We start from the raw sequence: 5,988 nt of genomic DNA, 5'->3' as shown, positions 1-5,988 counted from the left end.
TACATATTTCACTCGGCCCAGGTATTCATTTGTCTAGTGATATCACATCCGTGAGGATTCAGGAGCAGTAGGCACGGGATGAGCACATCTTTCAACGCTTCGAGAATATTTCTTGCCATGCAAATCCCTCCGGTCTAATGTCAATTGTGATGAGAAGTTGGAGGCGAGGGCCACCGATTCCCCGACCCCCTCCCCCGTTTCCGTGTGTTCGAACACTAAGATTGGTACCAAGTTGTATAAACTATGAGCAGAGATCATGATTATAGGCTCCCTGTCTTTCCTGTCACATGTCAGGTAACATGACATGATCCAGCCGACAATTCATATTATGCCGAATTGCTTGCGGCTGAACAGATCTCCACAGCTGAGGAACGTCGCATGCTTGATCATCGGCACGGTGGATGATGGGATAATTCGCGGCACGTTATCACACCAAAACAAGCCGGCCCCGTGGTGCAACGGACTCGGGACTCTGAATCCTGAGATCTGAGTTCAAACCTCGGCGGGACCTGTCTCGTGCGTGCTTTTGTGCCTTGAACCTTGTCGATGAGCTCATGACAACCGGAAGTAACGCTGCCATCCATAGTACGTTATGTGATGTGAATCATATTGGGCTAATGCGGACAGTGTTAAAGTCAGTGCCTGCTTTTTGTGTATTTTTTTTAGAAGGGTCCTCCAGCAAAGGGGTCACCTCTGTATCACTTATGCAGGGATAGACCCAGGGGGACAACTGTGCCTTGGCCATGGGTGTCGCCTTCTTGATTGGAGGGAACGGGGGGGGGGGGGCTGAGCTAAAAGCTTTGACCAAGTTAGCCCAATTCATGAAATCAAAGTTGAAATAGAAATCCTGTTCATGAAGGTTTTAAAATAGATTCAATACTTTGAAACGGTTTCCTATCTGAAATTGAAGCGGTATTGATATTATAGGTATGTAGTGATGACATTTATAGCGATACGTTTACTGACCTAGTGTACGATCACAAGTAGGGTTCGCCTAAGGAAATGCTCTAATAACCAATTTTCCAGACAAAAAATGCCTAGATTTGCTATAGTCTTATTGAATGCGCCATTTTTGCCCAAAATTTTCCAATTTTGGTGAGAAATGGGTCTGTGGGGCCTGCTCGATCCCCACCCCCCTGTTCCGCACATTACTACATGGAAAAGTTAATTCGCACTTAGTCACTGGCTTTGGATTGAAGGGCGCTGGGAAGGACGTTCTTACTCTTAAAGCATTATTTGACGAAAAAGGAACAAAAGTATATAAAAGTATACTTCGCTACCTTCTGTCACACATACACATCAGATCCCCCTAGTGGAAAAGGTTAACACTCAGAACTTCGAATTCTACGAGCCGAGTTCAAATCTCGGCGGGACCCGTCATATCCATGCTTCCGTACATTCAACGGTGTCGATGAGATGAGAAAGACTATAGGCATAAACAGTTCCGTAACACGTGACCTGAAGGGATGCGATCGCGGGTAGGTGCCAAGTGCTGATGTCAGTGCGTGGGTCATGTGCGTTTCTGAGATTACAAGAGCTGCGCGCTTGCCTACTACACGTCTTGCACTGGTGAAGTTAGAAGGTCGCTAAAGCCTCGAGTCCTGCAACGCTGTAAATTGTGGGAAGTGGGAGCCCATAGAACCCCTTGTGACTTGTAACCAACATGTTGCGAGCCCCCCCCCCCCCCCCCCCCTCTCCGTCTGTCGGTAGGTTCATAACAACCGATCTTCTCTTGCACGCAAGTCTCCGGTCAGTCACGAGCTGCTAGCATGTCCAGAGCAACCCAGCAAAACAGCACGTAAACATATGTGTTTGGCTGCGTATACTGAAACAAGTGACGAGCAGTACCATAAAGAGAATATGAGAAGTGAAACGGCCGACATCGAAAACCGCTGTCAGAAGTGGGATTCGAACCCACGCCCGGAGAACCGGACTGCGACCTGAACGCAGCGCCTTGGACCGCTCGGCCATCCTGACACATGTAAGCACGTCAGGCGGAAAATTGGACTGGGCGCCGGTGTTAGCTTCTTTCAGTGACTTGTTCCAATTCGTTTACAATCGACAACAGTTGTGCTATCATTTAACAACGTTTATAGCGAGGACACAAATGACAAACGGCCTCTCAAGGCGGTGGAATGCGGCTAATAGCACAATTTGTGCCCGGTGTGTTTGTGTGCAAACGGTCCCAAATTTGAAGCTTGTCCCCACAACGGGACCCGGCTGCCGCCAAGATATGGTGCCAGATATAGCCGTGACATCCACTAATTTGAAATGCGCGCGGGCATTGGTTGGCCCCTGTTCTGGCTTAAGGTGATGTTCTGCGTGATGACGACGAAAAGATTGTACGAATGTGGCCTCAGATCTGAGCATCGTTGCCAAACATCCACCGGACAAAGACGCATTAATTTGTATGTTCCAGTCGTGCTAGCTTTGCTTCTGGAGCCATTCCACGAAACATATCAAGTGATCCTGCAATAATGTACGTATATTCCACATGACCCAGGCGTCCATTTCTCCAATGATACGGCTTCCGTGGAAATTGGCCAGAAGTAGGAACAGGAAATGTACATCTTTCAACGCTTTGAACATATTTTTACCATATATATGATACCAATATTTACTGCTATTCGCTTCGATACAGGCATGTTGACGAATTAGCAATGGAACTATCTCTCCATCCTTTTCTACGAGAAATAAGGCTATTACTGCTGTCGTATCTATAGCCATAATGTTCCCCGCAAATGCACTAAACAAGTTGCGAAACATTTTTCGCCACGTTAATTGTGTTGGAACTTTGGAGTTTAGGGCCACAGACCTCACCTCCCCCCCCCCCCCCCCCCCCCCGTTTCCGTATATTTGGACACCGAGCGGGTGTCCAGGTGGTATGCACCATGACTCTGGATCCCGATTATAGGACCCGTTTGCCTCGAGATACTTATCCTGTGACATGACATGATCCAGCCAACCATTCACATCATGCCTAACTGCATGCCAATGAATAGGTCTTGGCAGCTGAAGGGCGTGGCATGCTTGATTATCAGCACGGTAGACCTGTCGGATAATTCGCTGCCTGTTGGCACGCCATCATCCCCGGCTTTGTGGCGTAATGGTTGCCACTGACAACTCTACCAACAATGGGTACGTTCTTGTAGTAAAACTAATTTTGTCCTATTGATACTAACGTGAGGAGATTTTATATGCCGCAACCAATACAACACCCACATGAGCGCAGTAACCTCCCATCAGTGGGGAGTGAACATGCACAGTTGTTCTGATTGGTAGACATATTTTTTTGTTATGCAACGTAACACGTGTACTGTCATTTGTGTTGTCAACTTAGAGGGGTGACCGCCTCTGCCCATCCTCCTTCTCGTGCAATTGTGATGCGGTACAGATTCTCAGGTAGTATCAATCTGGATCCGGGTTAAAGGATCTATTTGTATCCAGCGACTTGTCAGTGACTTGTCTGCTGATGTCGCACAGATACAACATGTTGAAGCCGACTATGCGTGTTAGATATAAATTCCTTCGTTGTGAGAATATGTCCTTTCGGTCGAATGGCGTTGTGCGCTGGATTATCAGCGACGTAGATGATGGGATAACTCGCTGAGTGCTGTCTCGAAGCGATACGCCGGCCCCGTGGTGTAACGGTTAGCACTCAGGACTCTGAATCCTGCGATCCGAGTTCAAATCTCGGCGGGACCTGTCTCGGATGTGGTTTTGTGCATTCAACCACGTCCATGAGCCCAAGACGGAAATACGATTATAACTGAGTCATTGAGTCATGAGATTAATATATAACTGAGTCATATGCTGAGTGAGAGTGAGCTGTAGCGATGGTCATGGTCACGGCTTTGGTTCCTCAATAAACAAATGAGGGTGGAGCTCACGTCATCATATCATGGCCATTAACGCATAGCTATGATGCGAAGACGCCCGAGGGCATTGAGATTTGCTCGCATGATTTGTTACAAGTCGTTCAGAATTGTTAACATGCTGGAGTCAGTGGCAATTGATGTTTTTTGGGAGAAGAAGTGACGAGAGCACCTGATATCGAAAAGCTCTGTCAAAAGTGGGATTCAAACCCACGCACGGACAACCGCACTGCGACCTGAATACGGCTCCTTGGACCCCTCTGCCATTCCGGCACGCGATGATGACGCGGGCGAAAAAGTGGGCTGGGCATCGGTGGTGGCTACCTCGCATGATTTGTTACAAGTCAGTTAGAATGGTCAACATTAGTGATTTCATTTCAAGACGTTTCTAGCGAGACGGCAAATGACAAATATGCTCCCATGACGGTGCAAAGTCGCCTAAAAATCTGCCTCCAGCTGCTACCAAGGTTCGGTGCTAGATATAGACGTGACATCCTTCAATTTAAAATTCGGATAGGTATTGGTTAATTCTTTCTCTGGTTTACGTCATGGCCTACGTGATGATGATAAGGCGGTACGAATGTGGCCGCAGATGTCAGCATCGTTGTCAAGCATCCACCAGACAAATACGCGTTAATTGACAAGTTTTAGTCGTGCTGTCCATGCTTTTGGAACTATTCCACAGAATAGGTGCGAGTGATCATGCAATCATGTACGTCTATTTCACATGACCTAGGCATGCATTACCCCGGGCCCAGTGCCAGTGGTGCAAGGGGTACATTCAGAAATCTAAAAACAAAGGATACGTTCCCTCCTTGTTTAGAATTTTCCCATGTTGCTCCGATTGAGTGAGAACTCAGCTCCCTCCTTTTAATGTCGCCGTGAATAGGCTTATATTCCGTAGCGAAGATGACAACCAGAAGAGCGCGAGAACCCGCGAGAAGTGGAAAGTGAGCGAGCATACTGTTTTAGATTAGCAAACACAGATCTTACTATGCAGCGTAGCAGATGCGCTGTTATTTAAGTTGGAAATTGGAAGAGAGGCCGCCTCTGCCCATCCTCTCTTGCATTCGAACGCGGTACAGCTTACCAGGTACTACTTATCTGGATCCGGGCTGTATGATCTATGTACATCCAGCCACTTGTCTGGTGATGTCGCACACACGTGACGTGACCAAGGCGACTAATTTTAACATATCTAACGCAATCGACAGGATAATACGCACTGGCGGCCAAAGGACGTTGTATACTGGATTATCCGCATGGTGAATAATGGGACGATTCGCTGCATGCAATCATACAGGCATACACCGGCCCCGTGGTGTAACGGTTAGCACTCAGGACTCTGAATCCTGCGATCCGAGTTCAAATCTCGGCGGGACCTGTCTCGGATGTGATCTTGTGTATTCAACCCCTGGAAGCGGCACTGGCATCTGTGGCGCGTAATGTGGAGGAATACGCTTGGGCTAAGGCGAACAGTGCAAAAGTCAGTGCGCAAAGTTCTTACGGGTCACAGATTGCGGGATATGCGCAATTGTGCGAAATTTATGTAACTGCGCGCCCACTTAAATGCCGCTGGTTTGTGAGCTCACCGTCTTTCTCCCAGACAACGTATGCAGTAAAAGGCGGCAACGTATATGGCCTTTATCAGTCTCCTCGTATAAAATAATCTAAACTTCCTTTTACATGTGAAATCTCGCCAAATCATGAGTTACATGCTAAGTGAGAGCAAACTGCAGCGATAGTTATGTTCAAGCTTTTCTTTATAAAAAACGGATGAATGTGGAGCCCATGTTATCATGGCCATGAATGCATGGCAGTGACGCCAAGAGGTCTGTTTCTATTCTAACCTCGCATCAACTCCTCAAATGTCCTCCAAACTGATCTGATCGTACCCGTAGCTCATTCAACCTCCTCCAATCTATTCAAAGCGCGCCCCGAACCTTCTCCAGCCTCATCCAAAATGAAGGGTGCTCTTTCGTAGCAGTTTTGATGGGGCTGAGGTAGACATTTGTGGCGTTGTTAATTCATATACTTTTTGGCTCCATTTGTTTTCCTAGGGAGGAAAGCCTGGTATGTACACTGGTGTTGATAGCTTAAATTCTCACACTTT

General features: G+C 47.4%; 3 non-coding genes across 3 annotated transcripts; 2 read left to right on the top strand and 1 right to left on the bottom strand.

Annotated features, from left to right (window-relative positions):
• Positions 1–1,893: 1,893 nt before the first annotated feature.
• On the bottom strand, positions 1,894–1,977 carry TRNAL-CAG (transfer RNA leucine (anticodon CAG)). Its single transcript has one exon. It is a non-coding gene; the product is annotated as a tRNA-Leu (tRNA).
• Positions 1,978–3,633: 1,656 nt separating this feature from the next.
• TRNAQ-CUG (transfer RNA glutamine (anticodon CUG)) lies at positions 3,634–3,705 on the top strand. Its single transcript has one exon. It is a non-coding gene; the product is annotated as a tRNA-Gln (tRNA).
• Positions 3,706–5,187: 1,482 nt separating this feature from the next.
• Positions 5,188–5,259, top strand: TRNAQ-CUG (transfer RNA glutamine (anticodon CUG)). Its single transcript has one exon. It is a non-coding gene; the product is annotated as a tRNA-Gln (tRNA).
• The last annotated feature ends 729 nt before the right edge of the window (positions 5,260–5,988 follow it).

Source organism: Pollicipes pollicipes, unplaced genomic scaffold (genome assembly GCF_011947565.3).
Source record: "Pollicipes pollicipes isolate AB1234 unplaced genomic scaffold, Ppol_2.1 Scaffold_2555;HRSCAF=2994_pilon_pilon_pilon, whole genome shotgun sequence".
In the NCBI taxonomy this organism is placed as follows: Eukaryota; Metazoa; Arthropoda; class Thecostraca; order Pollicipedomorpha; family Pollicipedidae; genus Pollicipes; species Pollicipes pollicipes.
This window is presented reverse-complemented; position numbering and strand designations above follow the sequence as displayed.